Source organism: Leptodactylus fuscus, chromosome 1 (assembly GCF_031893055.1).
Source record: "Leptodactylus fuscus isolate aLepFus1 chromosome 1, aLepFus1.hap2, whole genome shotgun sequence".
Taxonomy (NCBI): Eukaryota; Metazoa; Chordata; class Amphibia; order Anura; family Leptodactylidae; genus Leptodactylus; species Leptodactylus fuscus.
The window spans coordinates 95,785,627-95,804,843 of record NC_134265.1 but is presented as its reverse complement, the minus strand read 5'-3'; the positions used below and the strand labels follow the sequence as shown (position 1 = coordinate 95,804,843).

General features: G+C 52.2%; 16 non-coding genes and 7 pseudogenes across 16 annotated transcripts; all 23 read left to right on the top strand.

The window, feature by feature from the left end:
- The first annotated feature begins 628 nt into the window (after positions 1-628).
- On the top strand, positions 629-747 carry LOC142191258 (5S ribosomal RNA). Its single transcript, XR_012714864.1, has one exon. It is a non-coding gene; the product is annotated as a 5S ribosomal RNA (ribosomal RNA).
- A 714-nt stretch (positions 748-1,461) lies between these two features.
- LOC142189889 (5S ribosomal RNA) lies at positions 1,462-1,580 on the top strand. Its single transcript, XR_012713837.1, has one exon. It is a non-coding gene; the product is annotated as a 5S ribosomal RNA (ribosomal RNA).
- Positions 1,581-2,294: 714 nt separating this feature from the next.
- On the top strand, positions 2,295-2,411 carry LOC142190549 (5S ribosomal RNA; annotated as a pseudogene).
- A 722-nt stretch (positions 2,412-3,133) lies between these two features.
- LOC142191257 (5S ribosomal RNA) lies at positions 3,134-3,252 on the top strand. Its single transcript, XR_012714863.1, has one exon. It is a non-coding gene; the product is annotated as a 5S ribosomal RNA (ribosomal RNA).
- A 714-nt stretch (positions 3,253-3,966) lies between these two features.
- On the top strand, positions 3,967-4,085 carry LOC142191256 (5S ribosomal RNA). The gene has a single exon (XR_012714862.1). It is a non-coding gene; the product is annotated as a 5S ribosomal RNA (ribosomal RNA).
- Positions 4,086-4,799: 714 nt separating this feature from the next.
- On the top strand, positions 4,800-4,918 carry LOC142189790 (5S ribosomal RNA). Its single transcript, XR_012713744.1, has one exon. It is a non-coding gene; the product is annotated as a 5S ribosomal RNA (ribosomal RNA).
- A 715-nt stretch (positions 4,919-5,633) lies between these two features.
- On the top strand, positions 5,634-5,752 carry LOC142190167 (5S ribosomal RNA). Its single transcript, XR_012714096.1, has one exon. It is a non-coding gene; the product is annotated as a 5S ribosomal RNA (ribosomal RNA).
- A 714-nt stretch (positions 5,753-6,466) lies between these two features.
- On the top strand, positions 6,467-6,576 carry LOC142190497 (5S ribosomal RNA; annotated as a pseudogene).
- Positions 6,577-7,290: 714 nt separating this feature from the next.
- Positions 7,291-7,409, top strand: LOC142190337 (5S ribosomal RNA). The gene has a single exon (XR_012714238.1). It is a non-coding gene; the product is annotated as a 5S ribosomal RNA (ribosomal RNA).
- A 715-nt stretch (positions 7,410-8,124) lies between these two features.
- Positions 8,125-8,233, top strand: LOC142190541 (5S ribosomal RNA; annotated as a pseudogene).
- Positions 8,234-8,948: 715 nt separating this feature from the next.
- On the top strand, positions 8,949-9,067 carry LOC142191255 (5S ribosomal RNA). Its single transcript, XR_012714861.1, has one exon. It is a non-coding gene; the product is annotated as a 5S ribosomal RNA (ribosomal RNA).
- A 714-nt stretch (positions 9,068-9,781) lies between these two features.
- On the top strand, positions 9,782-9,900 carry LOC142191254 (5S ribosomal RNA). The gene has a single exon (XR_012714860.1). It is a non-coding gene; the product is annotated as a 5S ribosomal RNA (ribosomal RNA).
- A 714-nt stretch (positions 9,901-10,614) lies between these two features.
- LOC142189789 (5S ribosomal RNA) lies at positions 10,615-10,733 on the top strand. Its single transcript, XR_012713743.1, has one exon. It is a non-coding gene; the product is annotated as a 5S ribosomal RNA (ribosomal RNA).
- Positions 10,734-11,448: 715 nt separating this feature from the next.
- Positions 11,449-11,567, top strand: LOC142190165 (5S ribosomal RNA). Its single transcript, XR_012714095.1, has one exon. It is a non-coding gene; the product is annotated as a 5S ribosomal RNA (ribosomal RNA).
- Positions 11,568-12,281: 714 nt separating this feature from the next.
- On the top strand, positions 12,282-12,391 carry LOC142190496 (5S ribosomal RNA; annotated as a pseudogene).
- Positions 12,392-13,105: 714 nt separating this feature from the next.
- On the top strand, positions 13,106-13,224 carry LOC142190336 (5S ribosomal RNA). The gene has a single exon (XR_012714237.1). It is a non-coding gene; the product is annotated as a 5S ribosomal RNA (ribosomal RNA).
- A 715-nt stretch (positions 13,225-13,939) lies between these two features.
- LOC142190540 (5S ribosomal RNA) lies at positions 13,940-14,048 on the top strand (annotated as a pseudogene).
- Positions 14,049-14,763: 715 nt separating this feature from the next.
- Positions 14,764-14,882, top strand: LOC142191253 (5S ribosomal RNA). The gene has a single exon (XR_012714859.1). It is a non-coding gene; the product is annotated as a 5S ribosomal RNA (ribosomal RNA).
- Positions 14,883-15,596: 714 nt separating this feature from the next.
- On the top strand, positions 15,597-15,715 carry LOC142191252 (5S ribosomal RNA). The gene has a single exon (XR_012714858.1). It is a non-coding gene; the product is annotated as a 5S ribosomal RNA (ribosomal RNA).
- Positions 15,716-16,429: 714 nt separating this feature from the next.
- On the top strand, positions 16,430-16,548 carry LOC142191251 (5S ribosomal RNA). The gene has a single exon (XR_012714857.1). It is a non-coding gene; the product is annotated as a 5S ribosomal RNA (ribosomal RNA).
- A 714-nt stretch (positions 16,549-17,262) lies between these two features.
- On the top strand, positions 17,263-17,372 carry LOC142190495 (5S ribosomal RNA; annotated as a pseudogene).
- Positions 17,373-18,087: 715 nt separating this feature from the next.
- Positions 18,088-18,196, top strand: LOC142190539 (5S ribosomal RNA; annotated as a pseudogene).
- Positions 18,197-18,910: 714 nt separating this feature from the next.
- Positions 18,911-19,029, top strand: LOC142189732 (5S ribosomal RNA). Its single transcript, XR_012713689.1, has one exon. It is a non-coding gene; the product is annotated as a 5S ribosomal RNA (ribosomal RNA).
- The last annotated feature ends 188 nt before the right edge of the window (positions 19,030-19,217 follow it).

Sequence of the window (19,217 nt, the reverse complement as noted above, 5' to 3'; positions counted from 1 at the left end):
TACATTCGCTTTCTCTCTTGCACTCTTTAGGCCTTGCAAAATCCTAGTATTCTCAGTCTTACCGCTATCACTCTTAGCAGCCGCAGCGGGCGTGGTGGCCACCAGCGTTGTGGCTTTTTACTTTTAATAATAGCAGGCTTCATTTCCATAGTATCTGGGCCTCCCGCCGGGCTGGAAGCCATAGCTAGTAACCTGCAGACCAATTTACAGGGCAACACAGGCTGAACATCTTTGCAGACAACGCGCCCTAAGAAAAGAGAAGCTGACTGAAAAGCAGCTTCGCTTCCAGGCACGGGCAACCATCTCAACTTCTTCCTTAGCCGACTACTGGACAATGGGCTCTGGTCCAGCTTGCTCTTTCTTTCACCCCCGGGATGGTTTCTTAGCCCTGCGCAGACCTTGCGCCCAGCCCTTTTGAAAGAGGGCGGCTGCGGCCTGTGACTGGTTGCTGAACAACACCTGTGGGTATAAGGGCCGCCCCCCAGCTCTTGCACTGCTCCTGTTGGAGTATGAAGTTCCCTTAAGAGAAGGCAAAAAGTGAAGAAGAAGGTCTAGCGTGAAGTAGTGCAAAGAGCTGCCAGCAGCCAGGCTGCAAAGTAGAAGAGGAGTAAGTGAGAAGCCTGCCTCTGCCTACGGCCACACCACCCTGAACACGCCCGATCTCGTCTGATCTCGGAAGCTAAGCAGGGTCGGGCCTGGTTAGTACTTGGATGGGAGACCGCCTGGGAATACCAGGTGCTGTAGGCTTTTGCTTTTCCTCACTTCCACCAGCAGGGGTCACTCTCCTCTATGCCATTTTTACATTCACTTTTTACACTGCACACTTGCTTCTTTTACATTCGCTTTCTCTCTTGCACTCTTTAGGCCTTGCAAAATCCTAGTATTCTCAGTCTTACCGCTATCACTCTTAGCAGCCGCAGCGGGCGTGGTGGCCACCAGCGTTGTGGCTTTTTACTTTTAATAATAGCAGGCTTCATTTCCATAGTATCTGGGCCTCCCGCCGGGCTGGAAGCCATAGCTAGTAACCTGCAGACCAATTTACAGGGCAACACAGGCTGAACATCTTTGCAGACAACGCGCCCTAAGAAAAGAGAAGCTGACTGAAAAGCAGCTTCGCTTCCAGGCACGGGCAACCATCTCAACTTCTTCCTTAGCCGACTACTGGACAATGGGCTCTGGTCCAGCTTGCTCTTTCTTTCACCCCCGGGATGGTTTCTTAGCCCTGCGCAGACCTTGCGCCCAGCCCTTTTGAAAGAGGGCGGCTGCGGCCTGTGACTGGTTGCTGAACAACACCTGTGGGTATAAGGGCCGCCCCCGGCTCTTGCACTGCTCCTGTTGGAGTATGAAGTTCCCTTAAGAGAAGGCAAAAAGTGAAGAAAAAGGTCTAGCGTGAAGTAGTGCAAAGAGCTGCCAGCAGCCAGGCTGCAAAGTAGAAGAGGAGTAAGTGAGAAGCTTGCCTCCGCCTACGGCCACACCACCCTGAACACGCCCGATCTCGTCTGATCTTGGAAGCTAAGCAGGGTCGGGCCTGGTTAGTACTTGGATGGGAGACCGCCTGGGAATACCAGGTGCTGTAGGCTTTTGCTTTTCCTCACTTCCACCAGCAGGGGTCACTCTCCTCTATGCCATTTTTACATTCACTTTTTACACTGCACACTTGCTTCTTTTACATTCGCTTTCTCTCTTGCACTCTTTAGGCCTTGCAAAATCCTAGTATTCTCAGTCTTACCGCTATCACTCTTAGCAGTCGCAGCGGGCGTGGTGGCCACCAGCGTTGTGGCTTTTTTCTTTTAATAATAGCAGGCTTCATTTCCATAGTATCTGGGCCTCCCGCCGGGCTGGAAGCCATAGCTAGTAACCTGCAGACCAATTTACAGGGCAACACAGGCTGAACATCTTTGCAGACAACGCGCCCTAAGAAAAGAGAAGCTGACTGAAAAGCAGCTTCGCTTCCAGGCACGGGCAACCATCTCAACTTCTTCCTTAGCCGACTACTGGACAATGGGCTCTGGTCCAGCTTGCTCTTTCTTTCACCCCCGGGATGGTTTCTTAGCCCTGCGCAGACCTTGCGCCCAGCCCTTTTGAAAGAGGGCGGCTGCGGCCTGTGACTGGTTGCTGAACAACACCTGTGGGTATAAGGGCCGCCCCCAGCTCTTGCACTGCTCCTGTTGGAGTATGAAGTTCCCTTAAGAGAAGGCAAAAAGTGAAGAAAAAGGTCTAGCGTGAAGTAGTGCAAAGGGCTGCCAGCAGCCAGGCTGCAAAGTAGAAGAGGAGTAAGTGAGAAGCCTGTCTCTGCCTACAGCCACACCACCCTGAACACGCCCTTTCTCGTCTGATCTCGGAAGCTAAGCAGGGTGGGGCCTGGTTAGTACTTGGATGGGAGACCGCCTGGGAATACCAGGTGCTTTTCCTTTTCCTTTTGCTTTTCCTCACTTCCACCAGCAGGGGTCACTCTCCTCTATGCCATTTTTACATTCACTTTTTACACTGCACACTTGCTTCTTTTACATTCGCTTTCTCTCTTGCACTCTTTAGGCCTTGCAAAATCCTAGTATTCTCAGTCTTACCGCTATCACTCTTAGCACCCGCAGCGGGCGTGGTGGCCACCAGCGTTGTGGCTTTTTACTTTTAATAATAGCAGGCTTCATTTCCATAGTATCTGGGCCTCCCGCCGGGCTGGAAGCCATAGCTAGTAACCTGCAGACCAATTTACAGGGCAACACAGGCTGAACATCTTTGCAGACAACGCGCCCTAAGAAAAGAGAAGCTGACTGAAAAGCAGCTTCGCTTCCAGGCACGGGCAACCATCTCAACTTCTTCCTTAGCCGACTACTGGACAATGGGCTCTGGTCCAGCTTGCTCTTTCTTTCACCCCCGGGATGGTTTCTTAGCCCTGCGCAGACCTTGCGCCCAGCCCTTTTGAAAGAGGGCGGCTGCGGCCTGTGACTGGTTGCTGAACAACACCTGTGGGTATAAGGGCCGCCCCCCAGCTCTTGCACTGCTCCTGTTGGAGTATGAAGTTCCCTTAAGAGAAGGCAAAAAGTGAAGAAGAAGGTCTAGCGTGAAGTAGTGCAAAGAGCTGCCAGCAGCCAGGCTGCAAAGTAGAAGAGGAGTAAGTGAGAAGCCTGTCTCCGCCTACGGCCACACCACCCTGAACACGCCCGATCTCGTCTGATCTCGGAAGCTAAGCAGGGTCGGGCCTGGTTAGTACTTGGATGGGAGACCGCCTGGGAATACCAGGTGCTGTAGGCTTTTGCTTTTCCTCACTTCCACCAGCAGGGGTCACTCTCCTCTATGCCATTTTTACATTCACTTTTTACACTGCACACTTGCTTCTTTTACATTCGCTTTCTCTCTTGCACTCTTTAGGCCTTGCAAAATCCTAGTATTCTCAGTCTTACCGCTATCACTCTTAGCAGCCGCAGCGGGCGTGGTGGCCACCAGCGTTGTGGCTTTTTACTTTTAATAATAGCAGGCTTCATTTCCATAGTATCTGGGCCTCCCGCCGGGCTGGAAGCCATAGCTAGTAACCTGCAGACCAATTTACAGGGCAACACAGGCTGAACATCTTTGCAGACAACGTGCCCTAAGAAAAGAGAAGCTGACTGAAAAGCAGCTTCGCTTCCAGGCACGGGCAACCATCTCAACTTCTTCCTTAGCCGACTCCTGGACAATGGGCTCTGGTCCAGCTTGCTCTTTCTTTCACCCCCGGGATGGTTTCTTAGCCCTGCTCAGACCTTGCGCCCAGCCCTTTTGAAAGAGGGCGGCTGCGGCCTGTGACTGGTTGCTGAACAACACCTGTGGGTATAAGGGCCGCCCCCAGCTCTTGCACTGCTCCTGTTGGAGTATGAAGTTCCCTTAAGAGAAGGCAAAAAGTGAAGAAAAAGGTCTAGCGTGAAGTAGTGCAAAGAGCTGCCAGCAGCCAGGCTGCAAAGTAGAAGAGGAGTAAGTGAGAAGTTTGTCTCCGCCTACGGCCACACCACCCTGAACACGCCCGATCTCGTCTGATCTCGGAAGCTAAGCAGGGTCGGGCCTGGTTAGTACTTGGATGGGAGACCGCCTGGGAATACCAGGTGCTGTAGGCTTTTGCTTTTCCTCACTTCCACCAGCAGGGGTCACTCTCCTCTATGCCATTTTTACATTCACTTTTTACACTGCACACTTGCTTCTTTTACATTCGCTTTCTCTCTTGCACTCTTTAGGCCTTGCAAAATCCTAGTATTCTCAGTCTTACCGCTATCACTCTTAGCAGCCGCAGCGGGCGTGGTGGCCACCAGCGTTGTGGCTTTTTACTTTTAATAATAGCAGGCTTCATTTCCATAGTATCTGGGCCTCCCGCCGGGCTGGAAGCCATAGCTAGTAACCTGCAGACCAATTTACAGGGCAACACAGGCTGAACATCTTTGCAGACAACGTGCCCTAAGAAAAGAGAAGCTGACTGAAAAGCAGCTTCGCTTCCAGGCACGGGCAACCATCTCAACTTCTTCCTTAGCCGACTCCTGGACAATGGGCTCTGGTCCAGCTTGCTCTTTCTTTCACCCCCGGGATGGTTTCTTAGCCCTGCGCAGACCTTGCGCCCAGCCCTTTTGAAAGAGGGCGGCTGCGGCCTGTGACTGGTTGCTGAACAACACCTGTGGGTATAAGGGCCGCCCCCAGCTCTTGCACTGCTCCTGTTGGAGTATGAAGTTCCCTTAAGAGAAGGCAAAAAGTGAAGAAAAAGGTCTAGCGTGAAGTAGTGCAAAGGGCTGCCAGCAGCCAGGCTGCAAAGTAGAAGAGGAGTAAGTGAGAAGCCTGTCTCTGCCTACGGCCACACCACCCTGAACACGCCTGATCTCGTCTGATCTCGGAAGCTAAGCAGGGTCGGGCCTGGTTAGTACTTGGATGGGAGACCGCCTGGGAATACCAGGTGCTGTAGGCTTTTGCTTTTCCTCACTTCCACCAGCAGGGGTCACTCTCCTCTAAGCCATTTTTACATTCACTTTTTACACTGCACACTTGCTTCTTTTACATTCGCTTTCTCTCTTGCACTCTTTAGGCCTTGCAAAATCCTAGTATTCTCAGTCTTACCGCTATCACTCTTAGCAGCCGCAGCGGGCGTGGTGGCCACCAGCGTTGTGGCTTTTTACTTTTAATAATAGCAGGCTTCATTTCCATAGTATCTGGGCCTCCCGCCGGGCTGGAAGCCATAGCTAGTAACCTGCAGACCAATTTACAGGGCAACACAGGCTGAACATCTTTGCAGACAACGCGCCCTAAGAAAAGAGAAGCTGACTGAAAAGCAGCTTCGCTTCCAGGCACGGGCAACCATCTCAACTTCTTCCTTAGCCGACTACTGGACAATGGGCTCTGGTCCAGCTTGCTCTTTCTTTCACCCCCGGGATGGTTTCTTAGCCCTGCGCAGACCTTGCGCCCAGCCCTTTTGAAAGAGGGCGGCTGCGGCCTGTGACTGGTTGCTGAACAACACCTGTGGGTATAAGGGCCGCCCCCCAGCTCTTGCACTGCTCCTGTTGGAGTATGAAGTTCCCTTAAGAGAAGGCAAAAAGTGAAGAAGAAGGTCTAGCGTGAAGTAGTGCAAAGAGCTGCCAGCAGCCAGGCTGCAAAGTAGAAGAGGAGTAAGTGAGAAGCCTGTCTCTGCCTACGGCCACACCAGCCTGAACACGCCCGATCTCGTCTGATCTCGGAAGCTAAGCAGGGTCGGGCCTGGTTAGTACTTGCATGGGAGACCGCCTGGGAATACCAGGTGCTGTAGGCTTTTGCTTTTCCTCACTTCCACCAGCAGGGGTCACTCTCCTCTATGCCATTTTTACATTCACTTTTTACACTGCACACTTGCTTCTTTTACATTCGCTTTCTCTCTTGCACTCTTTAGGCCTTGCAAAATCCTAGTATTCTCAGTCTTACCGCTATCACTCTTAGCAGCCGCAGCGGGCGTGGTGGCCACCAGCGTTGTGGCTTTTTACTTTTAATAATAGCAGGATTCATTTCCATAGTATCTGGGCCTCCCGCCGGGCTGGAAGCCATAGCTAGTAACCTGCAGACCAATTTACAGGGCAACACAGGCTGAACATCTTTGCAGACAACGCGCCCTAAGAAAAGAGAAGCTGACTGAAAAGCAGCTTCGCTTCCAGGCACGGGCAACCATCTCAACTTCTTCCTTAGCCGACTCCTGGACAATGGGCTCTGGTCCAGCTTGCTCTTTCTTTCACCCCCGGGATGGTTTCTTAGCCCTGCGCAGACCTTGCGCCCAGCCCTTTTGAAAGAGGGCGGCTGCGGCCTGTGACTGGTTGCTGAACAACACCTGTGGGTATAAGGGCCGCCCCCAGCTCTTGCACTGCTCCTGTTGGAGTATGAAGTTCCCTTAAGAGAAGGCAAAAAGTGAAGAAAAAGGTCTAGCGTGAAGTAGTGCAAAGAGCTGCCAGCAGCCAGGCTGCAAAGTAGAAGAGGAGTAAGTGAGAAGCCTGTCTCTGCCTACGGCCACACCACCCTGAACACGCCTGATCTCAGGAAGCTAAGCAGGGTCGGGCCTGGTTAGTACTTGGATGGGAGACCGCCTGGGAATACCAGGTGCTGTAGGCTTTTGCTTTTCCTCACTTCCACCAGCAGGGGTCACTCTCCTCTATGCCATTTTTACATTCACTTTTTACACTGCACACTTGCTTCTTTTACATTCGCTTTCTCTCTTGCACTCTTTAGGCCTTGCAAAATCCTAGTATTCTCAGTCTTACCGCTATCACTCTTAGCAGCCGCAGCGGGCGTGGTGGCCACCAGCGTTGTGGCTTTTTTCTTTTAATAATAGCAGGCTTCATTTCCATAGTATCTGGGCCTCCCGCCGGGCTGGAAGCCATAGCTCGTAACCTGCAGACCAATTTACAGGGCAACACAGGCTGAACATCTTTGCAGACAACGCGCCCTAAGAAAAGAGAAGCTGACTGAAAAGCAGCTTCGCTTCCAGGCACGGGCAACCATCTCAACTTCTTCCTTAGCCGACTACTGGACAATGGGCTCTGGTCCAGCTTGCTCTTTCTTTCACCCCTGGGATGGTTTCTTAGCCCTGCGCAGACCTTGCGCCCAGCCCTTTTGAAAGAGGGCAGCTGCGGCCTGTGACTGGTTGCTGAACAACACCTGTGGGTATAAGGGCCGCCCCCAGCTCTTGCACTGCTCCTGTTGGAGTATGAAGTTCCCTTAAGAGAAGGCAAAAAGTGAAGAAAAAGGTCTAGCGTGAAGTAGTGCAAAGGGCTGCCAGCAGCCAGGCTGCAAAGTAGAAGAGGAGTAAGTGAGAAGCCTGTCTCTGCCTACAGCCACACCACCCTGAACACGCCCTTTCTTGTCTGATCTCGGAAGCTAAGCAGGGTCGGGCCTGGTTAGTACTTGGATGGGAGACCGCTTGGGAATACCAGGTGCTGTAGGCTTTTGCTTTTCCTCACTTCCACCAGCAGGGGTCACTCTCCTCTATGCCATTTTTACATTCACTTTTTACACTGCACACTTGCTTCTTTTACATTCGCTTTCTCTCTTGCACTCTTTAGGCCTTGCAAAATCCTAGTATTCTCAGTCTTACCGCTATCACTCTTAGCAGCCGCAGCGGGCGTGGTGGCCACCAGCGTTGTGGCTTTTTACTTTTACTAATAGCAGGCTTCATTTCCATAGTATCTGGGCCTCCCGCCGGGCTGGAAGCCATAGCTAGTAACCTGCAGACCAATTTACAGGGCAACACAGGCTGAACATCTTTGCAGACAACGCGCCCTAAGAAAAGAGAAGCTGACTGAAAAGCAGCTTCGCTTCCAGGCACGGGCAACCATCTCAACTTCTTCCTTAGCCGACTACTGGACAATGGGCTCTGGTCCAGCTTGCTCTTTCTTTCACCCCCGGGATGGTTTCTTAGCCCTGCGCAGACCTTGCGCCCAGCCCTTTTGAAAGAGGGCGGCTGCGGCCTGTGACTGGTTGCTGAACAACACCTGTGGGTATAAGGGCCGCCCCCCAGCTCTTGCACTGCTCCTGTTGGAGTATGAAGTTCCCTTAAGAGAAGGCAAAAAGTGAAGAAGAAGGTCTAGCGTGAAGTAGTGCAAAGGGCTGCCAGCAGCCAGGCTGCAAAGTAGAAGAGGAGTAAGTGAGAAGCCTGTCTCTGCCTACGGCCACACCACCCTGAACGCGTCTGATCTCGGAAGCTAAGCAGGGTCTGGCCTGGTTAGTACTTGGATGGGAGACCGCCTGGGAATACCAGGTGCTGTAGGCTTTTGCTTTTCCTCACTTCCACCAGCAGGGGTCACTCTCCTCTATGCCATTTTTACATTCACTTTTTACACTGCACACTTGCTTCTTTTACATTCGCTTTCTCTCTTGCACTCTTTAGGCCTTGCAAAATCCTAGTATTCTCAGTCTTACCGCTATCACTCTTAGCACCCGCAGCGGGCGTGGTGGCCACCAGCGTTGTGGCTTTTTACTTTTAATAATAGCAGGCTTCATTTCCATAGTATCTGGGCCTCCCGCCGGGCTGGAAGCCATAGCTAGTAACCTGCAGACCAATTTACAGGGCAACACAGGCTGAACATCTTTGCAGACAACGCGCCCTAAGAAAAGAGAAGCTGACTGAAAAGCAGCTTCGCTTCCAGGCACGGGCAACCATCTCAACTTCTTCCTTAGCCGACTACTGGACAATGGGCTCTGGTCCAGCTTGCTCTTTCTTTCACCCCCGGGATGGTTTCTTAGCCCTGCGCAGACCTTGCGCCCAGCCCTTTTGAAAGAGGGCGGCTGCGGCCTGTGACTGGTTGCTGAACAACACCTGTGGGTATAAGGGCCGCCCCCCAGCTCTTGCACTGCTCCTGTTGGAGTATGAAGTTCCCTTAAGAGAAGGCAAAAAGTGAAGAAGAAGGTCTAGCGTGAAGTAGTGCAAAGAGCTGCCAGCAGCCAGGCTGCAAAGTAGAAGAGGAGTAAGTGAGAAGCCTGTCTCCGCCTACGGCCACACCACCCTGAACACGCCCGATCTCGTCTGATCTCGGAAGCTAAGCAGGGTCGGGCCTGGTTAGTACTTGGATGGGAGACCGCCTGGGAATACCAGGTGCTGTAGGCTTTTGCTTTTCCTCACTTCCACCAGCAGGGGTCACTCTCCTCTATGCCATTTTTACATTCACTTTTTACACTGCACACTTGCTTCTTTTACATTCGCTTTCTCTCTTGCACTCTTTAGGCCTTGCAAAATCCTAGTATTCTCAGTCTTACCGCTATCACTCTTAGCAGCCGCAGCGGGCGTGGTGGCCACCAGCGTTGTGGCTTTTTACTTTTAATAATAGCAGGCTTCATTTCCATAGTATCTGGGCCTCCCGCCGGGCTGGAAGCCATAGCTAGTAACCTGCAGACCAATTTACAGGGCAACACAGGCTGAACATCTTTGCAGACAACGTGCCCTAAGAAAAGAGAAGCTGACTGAAAAGCAGCTTCGCTTCCAGGCACGGGCAACCATCTCAACTTCTTCCTTAGCCGACTCCTGGACAATGGGCTCTGGTCCAGCTTGCTCTTTCTTTCACCCCCGGGATGGTTTCTTAGCCCTGCTCAGACCTTGCGCCCAGCCCTTTTGAAAGAGGGCGGCTGCGGCCTGTGACTGGTTGCTGAACAACACCTGTGGGTATAAGGGCCGCCCCCAGCTCTTGCACTGCTCCTGTTGGAGTATGAAGTTCCCTTAAGAGAAGGCAAAAAGTGAAGAAAAAGGTCTAGCGTGAAGTAGTGCAAAGAGCTGCCAGCAGCCAGGCTGCAAAGTAGAAGAGGAGTAAGTGAGAAGTTTGTCTCCGCCTACGGCCACACCACCCTGAACACGCCCGATCTCGTCTGATCTCGGAAGCTAAGCAGGGTCGGGCCTGGTTAGTACTTGGATGGGAGACCGCCTGGGAATACCAGGTGCTGTAGGCTTTTGCTTTTCCTCACTTCCACCAGCAGGGGTCACTCTCCTCTATGCCATTTTTACATTCACTTTTTACACTGCACACTTGCTTCTTTTACATTCGCTTTCTCTCTTGCACTCTTTAGGCCTTGCAAAATCCTAGTATTCTCAGTCTTACCGCTATCACTCTTAGCAGCCGCAGCGGGCGTGGTGGCCACCAGCGTTGTGGCTTTTTACTTTTAATAATAGCAGGCTTCATTTCCATAGTATCTGGGCCTCCCGCCGGGCTGGAAGCCATAGCTAGTAACCTGCAGACCAATTTACAGGGCAACACAGGCTGAACATCTTTGCAGACAACGTGCCCTAAGAAAAGAGAAGCTGACTGAAAAGCAGCTTCGCTTCCAGGCACGGGCAACCATCTCAACTTCTTCCTTAGCCGACTCCTGGACAATGGGCTCTGGTCCAGCTTGCTCTTTCTTTCACCCCCGGGATGGTTTCTTAGCCCTGCGCAGACCTTGCGCCCAGCCCTTTTGAAAGAGGGCGGCTGCGGCCTGTGACTGGTTGCTGAACAACACCTGTGGGTATAAGGGCCGCCCCCAGCTCTTGCACTGCTCCTGTTGGAGTATGAAGTTCCCTTAAGAGAAGGCAAAAAGTGAAGAAAAAGGTCTAGCGTGAAGTAGTGCAAAGGGCTGCCAGCAGCCAGGCTGCAAAGTAGAAGAGGAGTAAGTGAGAAGCCTGTCTCTGCCTACGGCCACACCACCCTGAACACGCCTGATCTCGTCTGATCTCGGAAGCTAAGCAGGGTCGGGCCTGGTTAGTACTTGGATGGGAGACCGCCTGGGAATACCAGGTGCTGTAGGCTTTTGCTTTTCCTCACTTCCACCAGCAGGGGTCACTCTCCTCTAAGCCATTTTTACATTCACTTTTTACACTGCACACTTGCTTCTTTTACATTCGCTTTCTCTCTTGCACTCTTTAGGCCTTGCAAAATCCTAGTATTCTCAGTCTTACCGCTATCACTCTTAGCAGCCGCAGCGGGCGTGGTGGCCACCAGCGTTGTGGCTTTTTACTTTTAATAATAGCAGGCTTCATTTCCATAGTATCTGGGCCTCCCGCCGGGCTGGAAGCCATAGCTAGTAACCTGCAGACCAATTTACAGGGCAACACAGGCTGAACATCTTTGCAGACAACGCGCCCTAAGAAAAGAGAAGCTGACTGAAAAGCAGCTTCGCTTCCAGGCACGGGCAACCATCTCAACTTCTTCCTTAGCCGACTACTGGACAATGGGCTCTGGTCCAGCTTGCTCTTTCTTTCACCCCCGGGATGGTTTCTTAGCCCTGCGCAGACCTTGCGCCCAGCCCTTTTGAAAGAGGGCGGCTGCGGCCTGTGACTGGTTGCTGAACAACACCTGTGGGTATAAGGGCCGCCCCCCAGCTCTTGCACTGCTCCTGTTGGAGTATGAAGTTCCCTTAAGAGAAGGCAAAAAGTGAAGAAGAAGGTCTAGCGTGAAGTAGTGCAAAGAGCTGCCAGCAGCCAGGCTGCAAAGTAGAAGAGGAGTAAGTGAGAAGCCTGTCTCTGCCTACGGCCACACCAGCCTGAACACGCCCGATCTCGTCTGATCTCGGAAGCTAAGCAGGGTCGGGCCTGGTTAGTACTTGCATGGGAGACCGCCTGGGAATACCAGGTGCTGTAGGCTTTTGCTTTTCCTCACTTCCACCAGCAGGGGTCACTCTCCTCTATGCCATTTTTACATTCACTTTTTACACTGCACACTTGCTTCTTTTACATTCGCTTTCTCTCTTGCACTCTTTAGGCCTTGCAAAATCCTAGTATTCTCAGTCTTACCGCTATCACTCTTAGCAGCCGCAGCGGGCGTGGTGGCCACCAGCGTTGTGGCTTTTTACTTTTAATAATAGCAGGATTCATTTCCATAGTATCTGGGCCTCCCGCCGGGCTGGAAGCCATAGCTAGTAACCTGCAGACCAATTTACAGGGCAACACAGGCTGAACATCTTTGCAGACAACGCGCCCTAAGAAAAGAGAAGCTGACTGAAAAGCAGCTTCGCTTCCAGGCACGGGCAACCATCTCAACTTCTTCCTTAGCCGACTCCTGGACAATGGGCTCTGGTCCAGCTTGCTCTTTCTTTCACCCCCGGGATGGTTTCTTAGCCCTGCGCAGACCTTGCGCCCAGCCCTTTTGAAAGAGGGCGGCTGCGGCCTGTGACTGGTTGCTGAACAACACCTGTGGGTATAAGGGCCGCCCCCAGCTCTTGCACTGCTCCTGTTGGAGTATGAAGTTCCCTTAAGAGAAGGCAAAAAGTGAAGAAAAAGGTCTAGCGTGAAGTAGTGCAAAGAGCTGCCAGCAGCCAGGCTGCAAAGTAGAAGAGGAGTAAGTGAGAAGCCTGTCTCTGCCTACGGCCACACCACCCTGAACACGCCTGATCTCAGGAAGCTAAGCAGGGTCGGGCCTGGTTAGTACTTGGATGGGAGACCGCCTGGGAATACCAGGTGCTGTAGGCTTTTGCTTTTCCTCACTTCCACCAGCAGGGGTCACTCTCCTCTATGCCATTTTTACATTCACTTTTTACACTGCACACTTGCTTCTTTTACATTCGCTTTCTCTCTTGCACTCTTTAGGCCTTGCAAAATCCTAGTATTCTCAGTCTTACCGCTATCACTCTTAGCAGCCGCAGCGGGCGTGGTGGCCACCAGCGTTGTGGCTTTTTTCTTTTAATAATAGCAGGCTTCATTTCCATAGTATCTGGGCCTCCCGCCGGGCTGGAAGCCATAGCTCGTAACCTGCAGACCAATTTACAGGGCAACACAGGCTGAACATCTTTGCAGACAACGCGCCCTAAGAAAAGAGAAGCTGACTGAAAAGCAGCTTCGCTTCCAGGCACGGGCAACCATCTCAACTTCTTCCTTAGCCGACTACTGGACAATGGGCTCTGGTCCAGCTTGCTCTTTCTTTCACCCCTGGGATGGTTTCTTAGCCCTGCGCAGACCTTGCGCCCAGCCCTTTTGAAAGAGGGCGGCTGCGGCCTGTGACTGGTTGCTGAACAACACCTGTGGGTATAAGGGCCGCCCCCAGCTCTTGCACTGCTCCTGTTGGAGTATGAAGTTCCCTTAAGAGAAGGCAAAAAGTGAAGAAAAAGGTCTAGCGTGAAGTAGTGCAAAGGGCTGCCAGCAGCCAGGCTGCAAAGTAGAAGAGGAGTAAGTGAGAAGCCTGTCTCTGCCTACAGCCACACCACCCTGAACACGCCCTTTCTTGTCTGATCTCGGAAGCTAAGCAGGGTCGGGCCTGGTTAGTACTTGGATGGGAGACCGCTTGGGAATACCAGGTGCTGTAGGCTTTTGCTTTTCCTCACTTCCACCAGCAGGGGTCACTCTCCTCTATGCCATTTTTACATTCACTTTTTACACTGCACACTTGCTTCTTTTACATTCGCTTTCTCTCTTGCACTCTTTAGGCCTTGCAAAATCCTAGTATTCTCAGTCTTACCGCTATCACTCTTAGCAGCCGCAGCGGGCGTGGTGGCCACCAGCGTTGTGGCTTTTTACTTTTACTAATAGCAGGCTTCATTTCCATAGTATCTGGGCCTCCCGCCGGGCTGGAAGCCATAGCTAGTAACCTGCAGACCAATTTACAGGGCAACACAGGCTGAACATCTTTGCAGACAACGCGCCCTAAGAAAAGAGAAGCTGACTGAAAAGCAGCTTCGCTTCCAGGCACGGGCAACCATCTCAACTTCTTCCTTAGCCGACTACTGGACAATGGGCTCTGGTCCAGCTTGCTCTTTCTTTCACCCCCGGGATGGTTTCTTAGCCCTGCGCAGACCTTGCGCCCAGCCCTTTTGAAAGAGGGCGGCTGCGGCCTGTGACTGGTTGCTGAACAACACCTGTGGGTATAAGGGCCGCCCCCCAGCTCTTGCACTGCTCCTGTTGGAGTATGAAGTTCCCTTAAGAGAAGGCAAAAAGTGAAGAAGAAGGTCTAGCGTGAAGTAGTGCAAAGGGCTGCCAGCAGCCAGGCTGCAAAGTAGAAGAGGAGTAAGTGAGAAGCCTGTCTCTGCCTACGGCCACACCACCCTGAACGCGTCTGATCTCGGAAGCTAAGCAGGGTCTGGCCTGGTTAGTACTTGGATGGGAGACCGCCTGGGAATACCAGGTGCTGTAGGCTTTTGCTTTTCCTCACTTCCACCAGCAGGGGTCACTCTCCTCTATGCCATTTTTACATTCACTTTTTACACTGCACACTTGCTTCTTTTACATTCGCTTTCTCTCTTGCACTCTTTAGGCCTTGCAAAATCCTAGTATTCTCAGTCTTACCGCTATCACTCTTAGCACCCGCAGCGGGCGTGGTGGCCACCAGCGTTGTGGCTTTTTACTTTTAATAATAGCAGGCTTCATTTCCATAGTATCTGGGCCTCCCGCCGGGCTGGAAGCCATAGCTAGTAACCTGCAGACCAATTTACAGGGCAACACAGGCTGAACATCTTTGCAGACAACGCGCCCTAAGAAAAGAGAAGCTGACTGAAAAGCAGCTTCGCTTCCAGGCACGGGCAACCATCTCAACTTCTTCCTTAGCCGACTACTGGACAATGGGCTCTGGTCCAGCTTGCTCTTTCTTTCACCCCCGGGATGGTTTCTTAGCCCTGCGCAGACCTTGCGCCCAGCCCTTTTGAAAGAGGGCGGCTGCGGCCTGTGACTGGTTGCTGAACAACACCTGTGGGTATAAGGGCCGCCCCCCAGCTCTTGCACTGCTCCTGTTGGAGTATGAAGTTCCCTTAAGAGAAGGCAAAAAGTGAAGAAGAAGGTCTAGCGTGAAGTAGTGCAAAGAGCTGCCAGCAGCCAGGCTGCAAAGTAGAAGAGGAGTAAGTGAGAAGCCTGTCTCCGCCTACGGCCACACCACCCTGAACACGCCCGATCTCGTCTGATCTCGGAAGCTAAGCAGGGTCGGGCCTGGTTAGTACTTGGATGGGAGACCGCCTGGGAATACCAGGTGCTGTAGGCTTTTGCTTTTCCTCACTTCCACCAGCAGGGGTCACTCTCCTCTATGCCATTTTTACATTCACTTTTTACACTGCACACTTGCTTCTTTTACATTCGCTTTCTCTCTTGCACTCTTTAGGCCTTGCAAAATCCTAGTATTCTCAGTCTTACCGCTATCACTCTTAGCAGCCGCAGCGGGCGTGGTGGCCACCAGCGTTGTGGCTTTTTACTTTTAATAATAGCAGGCTTCATTTCCATAGTATCTGGGCCTCCCGCCGGGCTGGAAGCCATAGCTAGTAACCTGCAGACCAATTTACAGGGCAACACAGGCTGAACATCTTTGCAGACAACGTGCCCTAAGAAAAGAGAAGCTGACTGAAAAGCAGCTTCGCTTCCAGGCACGGGCAACCATCTCAACTTCTTCCTTAGCCGACTCCTGGACAATGGGCTCTGGTCCAGCTTGCTCTTTCTTTCACCCCCGGGATGGTTTCTTAGCCCTGCTCAGACCTTGCGCCCAGCCCTTTTGAAAGAGGGCGGCTGCGGCCTGTGACTGGTTGCTGAACAACACCTGTGGGTATAAGGGCCGCCCCCAGCTCTTGCACTGCTCCTGTTGGAGTATGAAGTTCCCTTAAGAGAAGGCAAAAAGTGAAGAAAAAGGTCTAGCGTGAAGTAGTGCAAAGAGCTGCCAGCAGCCAGGCTGCAAAGTAGAAGAGGAGTAAGTGAGAAGTTTGTCTCCGCCTACGGCCACACCACCCTGAACACGCCCGATCTCGTCTGATCTCGGAAGCTAAGCAGGGTCGGGCCTGGTTAGTACTTGGATGGGAGACCGCCTGGGAATACCAGGTGCTGTAGGCTTTTGCTTTTCCTCACTTCCACCAGCAGGGGTCACTCTCCTCTATGCCATTTTTACATTCACTTTTTACACTGCACACTTGCTTCTTTTACATTCGCTTTCTCTCTTGCACTCTTTAGGCCTTGCAAAATCCTAGTATTCTCAGTCTTACCGCTATCACTCTTAGCAGCCGCAGCGGGCGTGGTGGCCACCAGCGTTGTGGCTTTTTACTTTTAATAATAGCAGGCTTCATTTCCATAGTATCTGGGCCTCCCGCCGGGCTGGAAGCCATAGCTAGTAACCTGCAGACCAATTTACAGGGCAACACAGGCTGAACATCTTTGCAGACAACGTGCCCTAAGAAAAGAGAAGCTGACTGAAAAGCAGCTTCGCTTCCAGGCACGGGCAACCATCTCAACTTCTTCCTTAGCCGACTCCTGGACAATGGGCTCTGGTCCAGCTTGCTCTTTCTTTCACCCCCGGGATGGTTTCTTAGCCCTGCGCAGACCTTGCGCCCAGCCCTTTTGAAAGAGGGCGGCTGCGGCCTGTGACTGGTTGCTGAACAACACCTGTGGGTATAAGGGCCGCCCCCAGCTCTTGCACTGCTCCTGTTGGAGTATGAAGTTCCCTTAAGAGAAGGCAAAAAGTGAAGAAAAAGGTCTAGCGTGAAGTAGTGCAAAGGGCTGCCAGCAGCCAGGCTGCAAAGTAGAAGAGGAGTAAGTGAGAAGCCTGTCTCTGCCTACGGCCACACCACCCTGAACACGCCCGATCTCGTCTGATCTCGGAAGCTAAGCAGGGTCGGGCCTGGTTAGTACTTGGATGGGAGACCGCCTGGGAATACCAGGTGCTGTAGGCTTTTGCTTTTCCTCACTTCCACCAGCAGGGGTCACTCTCCTCTAAGCCATTTTTACATTCACTTTTTACACTGCACACTTGCTTCTTTTACATTCGCTTTCTCTCTTGCACTCTTTAGGCCTTGCAAAATCCTAGTATTCTCAGTCTTACCGCTATCACTCTTAGCAGCCGCAGCGGGCGTGGTGGCCACCAGCGTTGTGGCTTTTTACTTTTAATAATAGCAGGATTCATTTCCATAGTATCTGGGCCTCCCGCCGGGCTGGAAGCCATAGCTAGTAACCTGCAGACCAATTTACAGGGCAACACAGGCTGAACATCTTTGCAGACAACGCGCCCTAAGAAAAGAGAAGCTGACTGAAAAGCAGCTTCGCTTCCAGGCACGGGCAACCATCTCAACTTCTTCCTTAGCCGACTCCTGGACAATGGGCTCTGGTCCAGCTTGCTCTTTCTTTCACCCCCGGGATGGTTTCTTAGCCCTGCGCAGACCTTGCGCCCAGCCCTTTTGAAAGAGGGCGGCTGCGGCCTGTGACTGGTTGCTGAACAACACCTGTGGGTATAAGGGCCGCCCCCAGCTCTTGCACTGCTCCTGTTGGAGTATGAAGTTCCCTTAAGAGAAGGCAAAAAGTGAAGAAAAAGGTCTAGCGTGAAGTAGTGCAAAGAGCTGCCAGCAGCCAGGCTGCAAAGTAGAAGAGGAGTAAGTGAGAAGCCTGTCTCTGCCTACGGCCACACCACCCTGAACACGCCTGATCTCAGGAAGCTAAGCAGGGTCGGGCCTGGTTAGTACTTGGATGGGAGACCGCCTGGGAATACCAGGTGCTGTAGGCTTTTGCTTTTCCTCACTTCCACCAGCAGGGGTCACTCTCCTCTATGCCATTTTTACATTCACTTTTTACACTGCACACTTGCTTCTTTTACATTCGCTTTCTCTCTTGCACTCTTTAGGCCTTGCAAAATCCTAGTATTCTCAGTCTTACCGCTATCACTCTTAGCAGCCGCAGCGGGCGTGGTGGCCACCAGCGTTGTGGCTTTTTACTTTTACTAATAGCAGGCTTCATTTCCATAGTATCTGGGCCTCCCGCCGGGCTGGAAGCCATAGCTAGTAACCTGCAGACCAATTTACAGGGCAACACAGGCTGAACATCTTTGCAGACAACGCGCCCTAAGAAAAGAGAAGCTGACTGAAAAGCAGCTTCGCTTCCAGGCACGGGCAACCATCTCAACTTCTTCCTTAGCCGACTACTGGACAATGGGCTCTGGTCCAGCTTGCTCTTTCTTTCACCCCCGGGATGGTTTCTTAGCCCTGCGCAGACCTTGCGCCCAGCCCTTTTGAAAGAGGGCGGCTGCGGCCTGTGACTGGTTGCTGAACAACACCTGTGGGTATAAGGGCCGCCCCCCAGCTCTTGCACTGCTCCTGTTGGAGTATGAAGTTCCCTTAAGAGAAGGCAAAAAGTGAAGAAGAAGGTCTAGCGTGAAGTAGTGCAAAGGGCTGCCAGCAGCCAGGCTGCAAAGTAGAAGAGGAGTAAGTGAGAAGCCTGTCTCTGCCTACGGCCACACCACCCTGAACGCGTCTGATCTCGGAAGCTAAGCAGGGTCTGGCCTGGTTAGTACTTGGATGGGAGACCGCCTGGGAATACCAGGTGCTGTAGGCTTTTGCTTTTCCTCACTTCCACCAGCAGGGGTCACTCTCCTCTATGCCATTTTTACATTCACTTTTTACACTGCACACTTGCTTCTTTTACATTCGCTTTCTCTCTTGCACTCTTTAGGCCTTGCAAAATCCTAGTATTCTCAGTCTTACCGCTATCACTCTTAGCAGCCGCAGCGGGCGTGGTGGCCACCAGCGTTGTGGCTTTTTACTTTTAATAATAGCAGGCTTCATTTCCATAGTATCTGGGCCTCCCGCCGGGCTGGAAGCCATAGCTAGTAACCTGCAGACCAATTTACAGGGCAACACAGGTTGAACATCTTTGCAGACAACGTGCCCTAAGAAAAGAGAAGCTGACTGAAAAGCAGCTTCGCTTCCAGGCACGGGCAACCATCTCAACTTCTTCCTTAGCCGACTCCTGGACAATGGGCTCTGGTCCAGCTTGCTCTTTCTTTCACCCCCGGGATGGTTTCTTAGCCCTGCGCAGACCTTGCGCCCAGCCCTTTTGAAAGAGGGCGGCTGCGGCCTGTGACTGGTTGCTGAACAACACCTGTGGGTATAAGGGCCGCCCCCAGCTCTTGCACTGCTCCTGTTGGAGTATGAAGTTCCCTTAAAAGAAGGCAAAAAGTGAAGAAAAAGGTCTAGCGTGAAGTAGTGCAAAGGGCTGCCAGCAGCCAGGCTGCAAAGTAGAAGAGGAGTAAGTGAGAAGCCTGTCTCTGCCTACGGCCACACCACCCTGAAAACGCCTGATCTCGTCTGATCTCGGAAGCTAAGCAGGGTCGGGCCTGGTTAGTACTTGGATGGGAGACCGCCTGGGAATACCAGGTGCTGTAGGCTTTTGCTTTTCCTCACTTCCACCAGCAGGGGTCACTCTCCTCTATGCCATTTTTACATTCACTTTTTACACTGCACACTTGCTTCTTTTACATTCGCTTTCTCTCTTGCACTCTTTAGGCCTTGCAAAATCCTAGTATTCTCAGTCTTACCGCTATCACTCTTAGCAGCCGCAGCGGGCGTGGTGGCCA